This window comes from Coccinella septempunctata, chromosome 3 (assembly GCF_907165205.1).
Source record: "Coccinella septempunctata chromosome 3, icCocSept1.1, whole genome shotgun sequence".
Lineage (NCBI taxonomy): Eukaryota > Metazoa > Arthropoda > Insecta > Coleoptera > Coccinellidae > Coccinella > Coccinella septempunctata.
Genome location: NC_058191.1, coordinates 1276045 through 1289311, shown reverse-complemented (window position 1 = coordinate 1289311; position 13267 = coordinate 1276045).

Genomic DNA, 13267 nt, shown 5'->3' with positions numbered 1-13267 from the left:
TGTAGATGCATTTAGGTCACGGCTAAATTAAATCCATAAATAATTTCCTTCATCTCTCTAATGATGTGGATCCACATAAATTCAGACCTGAAATTCATAAAATATCTTTGACAAATTTTCAACCTGAACACGTTGCTTATCACTTAAATATCACCTTAATATTTGTTCCAAACCTTTAGCATTTTCTTGAAACTTTGGACTATTGAATAAGTTCAACCTGTTCGAGTTTATTAAGCACAAGAGAACTGAAAATCATATATAGAATCGATGCTGTTAAAGATGTTCAACCTAAAACAAGCCACATTTCTTATAACACTACAATAAAGCAACATGTAACTTTTACCATTCTCTTGGATGTGTTACTGAGTGTAGGAGAGACTTTAACGCGAAGTCAAGCGCGAAACATAAATATCACCAGCGATAATAAATTATATCATTACACATCCAATTAATAGATATTTTATACGAGATTATACTTCCATGGATTAACAATTATAATGATATTGCTCCATTCAATAAGGATTTGGTTAGCTATAAACGATATTATTGTTTTTGAGGATATATTGTTGACCCAGTAAGAGCATCCCAGTTTTTTCCCCGGATATAAAGGGAGAGCTTAATTTTTGGTGCATGCACAAATTGTGTGATCTAGCTGGAAAAGTTGTTATTGTGGTTTGTCAGTTATATCCCCTGATGAAATCCGAATAACGACTAATCAACTATTCTAAAGGTGTAACACACGGAATTTTGTGAATGTGAACTTGTTTGTGTTTTCTGGACAACTCGTTGGTTGTCATACTGAAGAACCTCAAAATAGGGCGGATTTTAATTGACATCGTGAAATGCATATCTAATGGATAAAACACAGCGGTTTACTAGTTTTTAGGATGGAAAAATTGTGACTATATGGAAAGTCGCACTTGCTAGAATACCTATTCAAGTTGAGAATGTTATAAAACAGTCTTTAACAATTTTTAATGTTACTAAAATGTAGTACCTACATATAATAAAACTGTTTGCTGTTTGGAGTAAGAATATCTATATGATATGATAAATCATCAAGTTGGACAAATCGAATTTATCAAAGCACAAAATTTTCAAATTGAAAAGAAAAAGCAATAAAATTTCTTGAAAAAAATCATTACTCCAATATCTACATATTTTTGATGAGCCCTGAATGAGAAGGTATGGTGCGAAATAAAAAGGTGTTGCCAATTTCACCCTTCTCTAGTTATGGGAATGACTGAAAAATAATGAAATAATCGAGCTCTATATAGGTGCATCTCTTTTTGAAAAATATCCATAATCCAAAATATGAACTATTCGTCTTATTCTGAAGTACTGAACCTATATACAAATTCCCGTTAATCCTAGGGCACCCTGTTTATTGGCATTATAGAATATTGTGAAGATTATTCTGAAAAGACCTTCTCGGCAGAAATATACAAAAAAGATTTTTAATTTGAAAATCATGATGATTTCGATTTGTCCAAGTTGGTGGTCTTCTCATAAACATTTTAGATTCGCGCAGCAATCATTTTTATAATTCTACATAATGGAAAAATCGAAAATGGTTGAGATTTCCTCAAAAATACCTCCTCAACAGAAAAATTGTTGAATGAAAAGTGGAAAAACAAAAAAAATATTTTCTCCTAAAAAGTGTCAGATATTGAAAAGTTTGGTATGAAAACATAGGTTTTCGAACACGCTGAATCTATTGCATGCAATTTTGAAAGCCTTTCTTCTTAGAAATGGCATTTTTCAAAAATTGCAATTTTCGATCTGCGATATCTCCTGTTATATTCGTCTGATCCGATTGGGATTTCCGGTTATATAATCAGCGTTGCCTAGGCTTCCAGTCTAGCACCAAAACTCGATTTCGGAAATCTCCATTTTTTTGTTCAAAAATGAGCAAGGGGTTAGACCCCCTTAAAATGAGCTATTTGCTACACTGTCTAAAAATCAGTATGTTCTATGACTGTCCTCGTATTTAGAGTGCATAGAATTTGTTTTGAAGATTCTAGAAAACCAAACACTTTATGATTCAACAGAGAATTGCACTCTAGAGAGCTCTTCGAAGTCAAATCGAAAATGAAAAGTGGAAAAACGAAAAACAACATTTTCTACTAAGCAGTGCCAGATATTCGGAATTTTGGTATGGAAAAATTGGCTTTTGAACACGCTGAATAAATTGCGAGCAATTTCGAGCTCTATAAAATATAAAAGAGTTGCTTTTCAGAATATGTATCACATTTCCATCTTTATTGAGAGAAAAACTACTCTAACGGTGACTATCGGAAAATTTACAAAAAGGTGGAATCACTTAAAAAATCGTCAAGACCGAAGAGCTTCATCGAGCGCAATGAAATTTTTAGATTTTCAACTAGAAGAGTTGCTCTTTCAGAATATGTATCTATCATATTTCCATCTGCGGTTATTTTTATTGAAAGAAAAACTACTCTAACGATTACTATAAACCAGATATTCAGAATATTGGTATGAAAAATACGTTTTCGAACACGCTGAATCTATTGCGAGCAATTTCGAAAGACTATCACTTCGTTCAGATTTTCATCTCGGAAATGGCATTTTTCAAAAATTGTAATTTTCAATCTGCGATATCACCTGCTATATTCGTCTGATCCAATTGGGATTTCCGGTTATATAATCAGCATTGCCAAGGCTTCCACCCTAGCACACTCGATTTCGAAAATCTCGATTTTTTTGGTTCAAAAATGAGCAAGGTGTTAGACTCCCCTAAAATGACCTAGGTATATTGTTGTTGTAACGAATATTACAACAGTTTCCACTTTCACCGAGAAGAAGGCAGTACCTAACACCTAAAAAACGAGAAATTTTTTCATGTGGAAATTCATAGGAGAGTTAATTTCACCTTAGAAAGTTAATAAAATAAATGATTTTTTTTTTCCGTTTGACGAATAAAAAAATTTCTGACTTTCCGACATGACGAACCAATTGAATATAATTATAATGAAAACCCCATATAAATTAGTGCTCTGTGACGTAAGATATTCATTTTTTTCTTGAATGGACCACTAAAACGGTGTAGACCCCTCTTAGGGGTATGTAATATAACAGTAAGCAGGTATAGGAAAATACTTTCGTTTGAAGTAGATACTTGCATTGACATTAACTACTTTCTTGATGATATCTGTACTGAGGCACAAATAAAATAGTTATCCGATCGCATCACCTATTCCATCTTTCTGTAAATTTTCGTCAATTTTTTTTTCGTTGGGGCACAAATGAATTTTTTAATCATCCCCTCTGTCCATCTCCTTTTCTTTTCGAACCGACATAAAAGCAGCTTTCCTGATTTACCACGTATAAAATTCCGCCCTTCATTGAAGGAAGATATACGACATCTCCTCTTGTGCACATTTTTTTCATGCACGCCCACAAACATTATGTGCTAGGCATTCTTTCGCTTCCGATAAAGTGACTGTCCTCTGTCCGAAATTCACGCCTCCGACCTCAAATTGAACAACAATCGCGTAGCCATCAATTCCCCATCAAATTCGCCACAGCGTTCAGCGAGAGAATTCACTGAATAGAGTAGAAATTTTCAATGGATCCCGTGGGGGAAATAGCTATCAAGGTATCGAACGGTCTTAGACTTGGCTCGGAGGTGACGGATCTTTTGGGAGATCGCATATTATGCTCAAAAATCTATTAAAATGGAATGGCATAGCGACAAAACGGATGACCTGGGTCCTTAGAATGGAACACAATGAATGGATGTATACAAATAGTGCAGTAATGACCGAGGTAAACACAGACTTTGTGGCCACTGTGGTTTGTCTTCTCCTCTAGATTGACGGCCTTACCGGTGGTCCATTTACAGCGGTACCAAATTCACTTGGTATATAGGTTTTTGATATTTTTTCATAGGACGACAATTGTCCTGTAATATTTTTTATTATTGATTTGTTTTTCTTGATGAAAACATATTTTTATTTTTATGTATCCATAGCTCAAAAAAATTTTTGAATCACCATTAAAAATACACACATCTCATATCTTCGGTTTTTACAAGTCAACTTTTAGTTCACATTGCGAAATTTTCTATGTATTGAGGAACTTTTTAGTACCCTCTACGAGGTGTGGAATTTTTTAAATGGCAGCTCTAATTTGTCTCACAGAAATGCATGGACCTTTTGACCTTTTTCTGCTGAAAATGATTTGGTTATTCATGTCATTGCTTGGGTTTTTTTCATCATTTTTTCTTTTTTTATAGGGATGCAATGAATAAACTTGATTGATTTCTAATTTTAAGCTCTTATATGTATTTTAAGGTCGATAACATAAACTTTATGAGAGGCTGATGTTTTAGGAGTTGGAAATATCAAATCAATTAAAAAATTGAAATAATCGATTTGCGTTAATTATTGCACTAGTATATTAAGAGAAATATAATCGATACCAGACAGATTTTTTAGATAAAACAATATTAAATTTGAAATGAAAAATATCTAAACATAATCATAAAGATGATAAGGAACAACCAAGAAACCGACAAGAACAACCAAATTCATCGAACATTGAACCTCATTGCTTATGTTAATGGCCCTTCAGAAAAAATGAGGAGAATCGGTTCCAAATTCAACATAAGAGCTGTTTTTGAAACACAAACTGAATTTAAGATCTATTCTAACAAAAAATAAATTATGGAATGAAAAACCAGAATCGAAAAATTTTATAATTAACATCATTCCCTGTAATTGTGGTGAAACATAAAAATAACATTGAAAATAGAAAAATTAATAGATTACAGATTGCAGATCATGTTTGTTCTAATGCAGGAGACCACAAGATGGATTGGAATAACACTAAAATTTTAATGACAGATCATTGCAAACAAAAAATTAATTCACTAAGGAAAGAACCGACATCCGATAATTTCAAAATTAAATTGATCAACGTCTCCGTTTCTTGACAAATGACAATGACAATAAGATTTTTAAAAATTCTTCTGATGAAGGAGTCTGATATAGACTACGAAACGTTATGAAGTTATCATTTCAAAGTACTATTTGTCGTTCCTTGTCAGGCAACAATTTTTTCTCTGATTTGCTCCTGACAAATTAGTGCAAAAATTCCTAATTTTTGATAATAATATTTATGCATGCCTCCTTAATTCATAACATCTCATGAAAAATGTAGATTCTTGATTTTAGTTTGATTGGGATAATGGGTAAATGGTAGGTTTATTCTGAATTCTGTTAATTTTCATATTTGAAACAATATATTTTTTATATTCAATTTTCTTGATTTTGAAACAATTATGATTATTCGTATAAATTGAATATTTGGAAGAGACATTCATGTTGAGTAATAGCGATTTTGATTATTGCAAATTTATTTGTGCACAAGATTAATGTCAATTAATGAATTTTAAGGTTTTGCATCATTTGCTAGTTCTTTTTTTATTTTTTATATATGTCAGTCAGTGAGGTATTGAAACATTATTATCACAGAAAAGAATATAGGTAATTATTTTTCCTGAAGCATACCTCAAGAGATGTGTATCTCTTTTTGAGGACTACTGAAATTGAATTTTTTTTATATTATGCAGCATTGAACATTTTGACGGAGTTAATGCAGTTCATAAGTTTTCGACTTCACGTAAGGCCTCAAGAAACTCCGGATCAAAGAATAATAAACTAAATATTTAAAATTTCAGATCACCTACCTCATAAGGCACGGTAGAGTTCCATCCAGAGAACATTTTGGGGGTCACTGATACCACCCACATAAAACGACTCGGAAATAGAAATGTAAGTGTCACAGCGCCGTCAAATGAATCTGCAAACTCTATGAGAGCACCACACGATAGACAGTAGGTAATTGTGAATTCACAATGAGGATGTGCTATCTTCACATCAAAATGGGGCAAAGTAGCGTTCAACAATAAAAACGCAGTCAAAATATATAACACTCCCGCTGTTTTTCAGTGCAAAACTTTGGACACACACACACATATAAGTGTGGCAGATGGAATTTGAAAGTGACGTTTGGATATTATGGCTTCATCTAACTGATACATCGATTCAGGAAGCTAACCACCCCTGTGATGGTCATATATTATCTGTACCTCAGATCCATTGTACCGTCGATCCATAAATATAGCGATTTTCTGGTTCCAGCAGATTATAAGTCAGTATGATATTTTTCATGGAACCACGTTATAGTATATCGGCTAAACTAGGTTATTAATGAAAGCGATTGATGACTGAGAGAATCACTTCGCTCGCACGTTAATGTTCGAGATCATTAATCGCTCAATTAATAAAATAGTTGATTAAATAACTATTTAGCTGATATACTATCCTCCATTCACTTTTATTTTAGCAGTCGGTTGGCCATGGAAATTTGACACATTGCACTCTGTATAGTACGCAAATGTGGGATCATGACACTTGTCAAAACATTTTTGGGTTTGAAATCAACCCTATGTTGCCCGTTCTACGTAGAAGTTTCTGTTATTACGTATTTTATCACAATGTCGAATCTCTTCGGAAAATATGTGACGAACATAATTGAAGTTTATACAAACTGATTGAAAGCAAACCAAATCCAGTTATTTGCATGGAAAATACAAGAGATCAGTATTATATTATAATATGCACTAGCTTGAGGAGAGTTAATGTTCGTTATCTTCTTAGGCTTAAGTTTAAAAACGTTACATCAGCTGTAGATTTCAAAAATAATAACCCGAATATGAAATGCATATGATGCAGTGGTTGGAAATGGGTATCTCCCGAAGGAATTAACAGATAATTACAAGAATGTTAAATTCTTCCAGCAAAAATCATCTTGCATCAATATAAGTAAATGGAATTAAAGGAAGTTTCAAATGAAGATGAACTTCAGCTTTGAACAAAAATTTCACATGAATAAACAATTAGCAGGACAACTGGCGCGTATTTGTGGCTGTTCATCTTAATGCATTGATATAATAATAATAATTAGGTATTTATTGGAGTAAGACATTTACAATGTAAAGGACAAGCCAAATGAAAAATAGAAAAATCAATTTTCGGGAACTTATTCTACGATGACATTCATCGACAATCCTGTAGTAAACTTTTCGCATTAATTCACTCAAACCATTGAGTATTAAACCCAAAAAGAAAGCTTTAATACTCAATGCTCAAACATGAAATTCTCAAATGCCACCACTTTTTTGGGTCTCCCAATAGAAGGAAATTCTTTGTCATCATCTTTCTGATTGTGGAAATATTCAGCTGAAATATGAGTCGTTTATATTCAGATGAAATATTATATAAATTCTCATACATTGAATATGTTCGCAACCGTCGGACGTATTGTGGATTTTAGAATATCAGGGTATAACTATTTGAATGAGCGCACCAGAATTCTAAATAGCATTTCCTGAAACCCCGTATCTTTTTTCAATCACTTTCGGCATTTTCGTAATAAAAATTGATATTAGTTGTGGCAACAGCGTTATGACATTAACGACATTTCATGAGTGCCAACCTTACTCCGTTTAAGTAACAAAAACTTGGTAACATTATTTCATGGCCAACCGACTGCTAAAATAAATGTGAATGCAGTATATAGTGTGGTTCCATGAGAAATATACTTATGGCACTAAAGAAAGCTTTCAGTTGCAGGGACTTCATATTTCGATTATGGAAATGGCCATAATTTACAATATGATTGAGGAAACTTGGATGAATGTAATTTATTGCTATGGTTAAATAAAAATTAATTGTTCAGCTCAGAGTTATATGTCAACATGTTCTACTTCCTGACAGAAAATAGCTTCAAAGACACTTCAATATAATCAGTCTAAATTAAGCAGAGTTGTCATTCTTAGTCAGATGTTCGCATATAGTGTTGCCAAACGAAAAATGTGGAGATTCCTGGGTAGTTTTGTTGAATATCAATTTGCCTGTTCCATTTCTCATACACTGTTCTCCTTCCTTTTCGCCATATAACAAGTTTTTGTCTTTCGAAGGACTCCAAACATGTTTTGTGTGTTTTAGTGAGTATTGTTCGATTCGATAAATTAAACTCAATAAGCTCGTAATTCGTCCGCGTTTTTGACTGTAACCAGTTCATTAGGAAGAAATTCATCCAATTTATTTCGGATTTGGAGGATTATAGCTTCGCCATGTTGAATGTTTCACTTCACTGATATGAGTCACTTTGATGAATAGGTATCCTACTTCCTTCTATAAAAAAACAATACTTAACCTGGAAAACACTGGGTATATAGGTATTTTGTTCAATCATTTGATAAGGGGTGAGTTGAATTCTATTACTCCAGATCTTAGCAGCATATTTTGAGTGTTATCGGAAAAGATTGAAGTAGTTCAATCTACCTTGCCAGGCAAAATAAAAACTACAAATTCCTCGACATAAATCAGAGTGATAAACTCCAAACTAATTACGATAATTCAAATAAAATCAACCTCGATCTTCTCAGGTCTCCACACTTCACACATTTTTCAGCAAGGAAAGGAAATTCATCCGCCTCAGTTTCTTCATTATAATCGATGATACACAATGAAATATTGCGAACCTCGAGGTTTTATCAAATCACCGTTCCTTTGAGTCCGTGCCGCCATAATTATTTCAATCAGTTATAAATATAGTATAATTGAAAATGAGGAAGTTGCAGGGGTTCGCGAGGAAAATGACCATTCAGGAGAGAATGATTGGTAGAATTGTTGAAGCTCTCGTAGTTTTTTCAAGAGTGAATGCCATCTTTCTCTTTTCACATATCGGATTGTTCCAGAGATGGTCCTCTCATGTAAAATATTTATTAAGTTATGCGTAGAATGTCACTTTTTTAGTTTCATTTTGAAAAATAATCATGAAATACTATAAACCTAATGAAAGTTCGAACAAAATATTGTTTGCCCTTTCAGTTTTTTTAAGTTTATCAGTTTATTCATTTTTTTAGCACTCGATTGGCCATAAAATAATTTTCTCAAGTTTTTGTAACTAGAACGGAGTAAGGTTGGTACTAATGAAATGTCGTTAATGTCATAACGCCATTGCCTCAACTAATATCAATCAATCATAGACTTATAATACATGGACTCACTGTCACGTGACTTTTCAGTAGATCGAGGGGTTGTATGCATTAGAGAGAGAAGGGCTTATGCGTTTTGATCGAACAAGAAAGAGATGAACTGATTCCGTGTGGGCAATGTCAAAATCATATGATGGATATTAACGCAGACGTTGCCCACAAGGTGTTTATACGTTGAGTATTATTCACATTATATTTATTCTTGAATGAAACTCACATAATTTTTATATTTTCCATTTCGAAGGAATGTTAAGGAATTCCTGTTTGCCTTCTCGGAAGCTTGTTGAACATTTATTATGGAAAATTTTTACAATTTTCGCAGACTTTGCCCAATAGGTGTTGATACGTTGATTATTATTCTCATTACATCTATTTTTGACTAAAACTCACATATTTTTTGACATAATTGATTTCGAAGGAATGCTATGGAATTTCTGTGTGTCTTCTCGGAAGCTTGTTTAAAATTTATTGAAGAAAATTTTCGCATAAACTTGTGTTCTATAACCTTTTGACAGCTTGCCCACAAACTCTCCATCTTATTCAACCAACCGACTTCTCTCTCACATGCGGAGTCCATGTTATTTATAAGTCTATGCAATCAATATTACAAAAATGCCAAAAGTGATTGAAAAAAAAAATAATTTTTCTATTTTTCATTTTGCTTGTCCTATACATTGTGAATGTTTTACGGAATCAATGAATATATTATTATTATCTAAATATGGAAAACACAGAGCCATAAATACAAGTCAGTTGTTCTGTTAGTTGAACTTGAAACTTCCTTCAATTCTTTTGACGTCTATTGATGCAAGATTATTTTTGTTGAAGAATTTAACATTCTCGTAATTATCTATTAATTCCTTCGAGAGATACCCATTCCCAACCACTACATCAAATGCATTTCATCTTCGGGATGATTTTTTTTTAAATCTAAAACTTAGGTAACGTACAAGAATATATTGAAACATTCTTAGCCTACTGTAGGACCAAACAAAATTTCAAAGTCAAAATATTTCATTACTCAACATATTCTCCTCTTAATTGGATACATTTATTACAGCGAACATGCAACGTCTCTAGACCTTAAAAAAAAACATGTTTCATCTTGCTCAGCCAACTACAGCTTTTATTACTTCCTCGTTGGAAGAAAATTTACGACCTTTTGAACTTTGTTAGTCGGATGGAGCCGAATCTGGTGAATAAAAATGATGTTCTAGTAATTTAAACCCTAAATCACGATTTTTTTGCATGGAAACATGAGATTTGTGTGCAGGGGCGTTGTCCTGCAAGAACAAAACACCTTTGAATAGCTTTCCGCTAGTTTTCTTTTAATTTTTTTTCCGTAGAGTGTTCAGTACTGTCGAATAGAAAACCGGTTATTGTTCTACCCTTAACCGAAAAATCAGTCATGATCATTCCATGGCAATCCCAAAAAACTGAACCAAGAACTTTTCCAGCAGATTTTTGGACACGAAACTTCTTAGGTTTTGGAGAACCAGAGTGTCGCCATTCCATCGATTGTTGCTTTGTTTCTGGATCGTAGAAATGTACCCAATTCTCATCCATACTAACAATTCGGTTTAAGAAGTCTACGTCCTTCTCAAATCGAGCACAGAGCGAACGTGATGCTTCTATCCTTGCACGCTTTCGGTAAACATTCAAACAAATTTGGGGAATTTTTTTAATGTCCAAATTGACGTGAACTATATGATGAACGCATTCGTGTGAAATAGGTATTCAGTGCTTCAGATATCCTTTTCAGCCCAATTTGACGGTCTGATAAAATCATGTCATGAACTGCATCGATATTTTCGGGGATTGACACAAAAACTGGATTTCCCGATCGGTCATCATCTTCAATGGAAAACTTACATCTTTTGAAGCTTGTAGTCCAATTTTTCACGGTCGCATACGAAGGACATTGATCACCAAGGGTGTAATCTGCTTACCTCTTAACCCTTTTAAATACAGGTACTTGACGATGGCTCGATCCTCCAGTTTTTCGATTTTCACAATTTCGATGGACATCTTCTTTCTTTTAATTTATTGCGTTATTTTAGTTTACTTTTTTCACCTCAAATTTCCCACTGACACTTCTAATGAGTTATTGTTCGTTGCTATGGCAACGCAATATTTTTTTTATGCATTGAACTAGTCTAGGCTAACTAGATATCAATACATCCTCGTATTCAATCTTTAGCCAGAGAAAATGACCAACATTAACTATCCTCAATCTACTGCATATTATGTGTCAATTGTTTTTCAATTTTCTTCCATAACAAAAATAAATATATTCAAAAATTGATCTCTTGTGTTTTCCATGCAAATAACTAGAAATGGTATGCCTACAATCAGTTTGTAAAACCAACAATTATGTCCGTCACATATTATCTGAAGTGATTCGACATTGTGATACAATACGTAATCACTGAGACTTTTACGTAGAACGGACAACATAGCGCTGATTTAAAACCCAAAAATGTTTTGACAAGCGTCATCGTAACCCCACATTTTCGTACTATACAGAGTGGAATGTGTCAAATTTCCATGGCCAACCGAGTGCTATAATGAAATTGAATGGAATAAACCTATAATAATATAAGATGAGTTTATAGTCTAGATTTCCAGCCAGATTAATGGCCCTGTGAACTGAGCGAAATTTGTTTCAGCCGCAAAAAATGGCTCAAATTGTATCGTCTTTCACGAAAAAGTCCTTGATCCTTGATGAATATGCTAAAACGAGTTTTTCCAAGCGGATTTTATCGTAGGGAATTACGAATCTATTCCAGATAAATCTGAATATAACAGTCTTCCGAGTTCAACTCGAAAAAAATACGAAAAAATATGAGTTCCGAGGAATGAACGCCGACCGGATAAAATCACGTCTCTTCGGTTTTATCATTAGCTGCAGTAATTCCGAGACTGGTGCCCAATAATTACGGACTTTCCGAAAATTTATTTCTTCATTATCGTGTCAGGATGATATTTCGAAACTATAGTGAGATTCGAGATTAGTATGAATATGAATGAATTGGGCTAATAAATTGGTCGTATATCATTTCGAAGATTATTTCTCTTATATGAGCAGCACCGCACGGATTTCGAATTCAGCTCGCGAACGTTCAAGAGCAGCTCCTATATGCTTCGAAAAGGAAGGGGAATATAACGAGAACTTGCCGCCTACCGTGAAAATAGAAATGACTGATTGATAGGATTACGTTCCTTGATACATTCAATCAATATCAAATTACCTGTAGCGGTAGTTTTTACTGGATATCGGAGTCTTGGGTAGTGCCATGTTCTTTAATGAATTACTGAATATTGATAAAAAAAAAACGTAAAAATGAATCAAGAAGGAAGAAAATTGATAGATAGATAGATAGATATCTTTATTTCATAGTATGTAAACGAACATAAAAGAAATGGTGTCAAGCAACAACATTTAGCACAAATAATCAGACAAAGAATATGGCTCCAATTCAATAACAAGTTCTCTTACTTCTCTCTTAAAAATTCTTAAATTATTTAATACCTTTATGCTACACTGAGAAAAATCTTGAGGTTACAATGTGAAATTACCCATATATTAGCTGGACAGGTTACAGTTACACAGTTGGATTATTTTTTTCACAACTAATATCTGGATGTTTCTACAAGGGTGTTGCGAAATTTCATGAAAAATGTAAAACTATCATGTATATTTACAGTGAATATGAAATTTACAGAAAATATGTGTTAATTCTCTGTGATATCAGAAGGGTTGTAATATTAACCTGAAAAATTACAACTGCAATGCAATATTACAATAAATTTGTTAATTTCAACATGAAACGGTAATTTCACGACATTATTGTGATCTAAATTTTTCTTGAATAACAAAAATTTTGTGAATTATCACATGAAAATGTGATTTCACAACGTTATTTCACAAAGTTATTGTGATTTGAGAATTTTTCTTGTGAATTTGCGAAGAAAAAAATATCGTGTTGTAGAATTACAATGCAGAACACTTTTAATTTTAAAATTCCCTCACAAATATGCTTATACAATGTGCTTGTAAAATTCCCACCGATACGAATTCTTTATGGAAAAACGATATGTATTTACAACCTATGTATTCAGGGAGGCCCTCAATTTAATATATGAAGATGTTCCGAAGGATGCATTTCAACATTC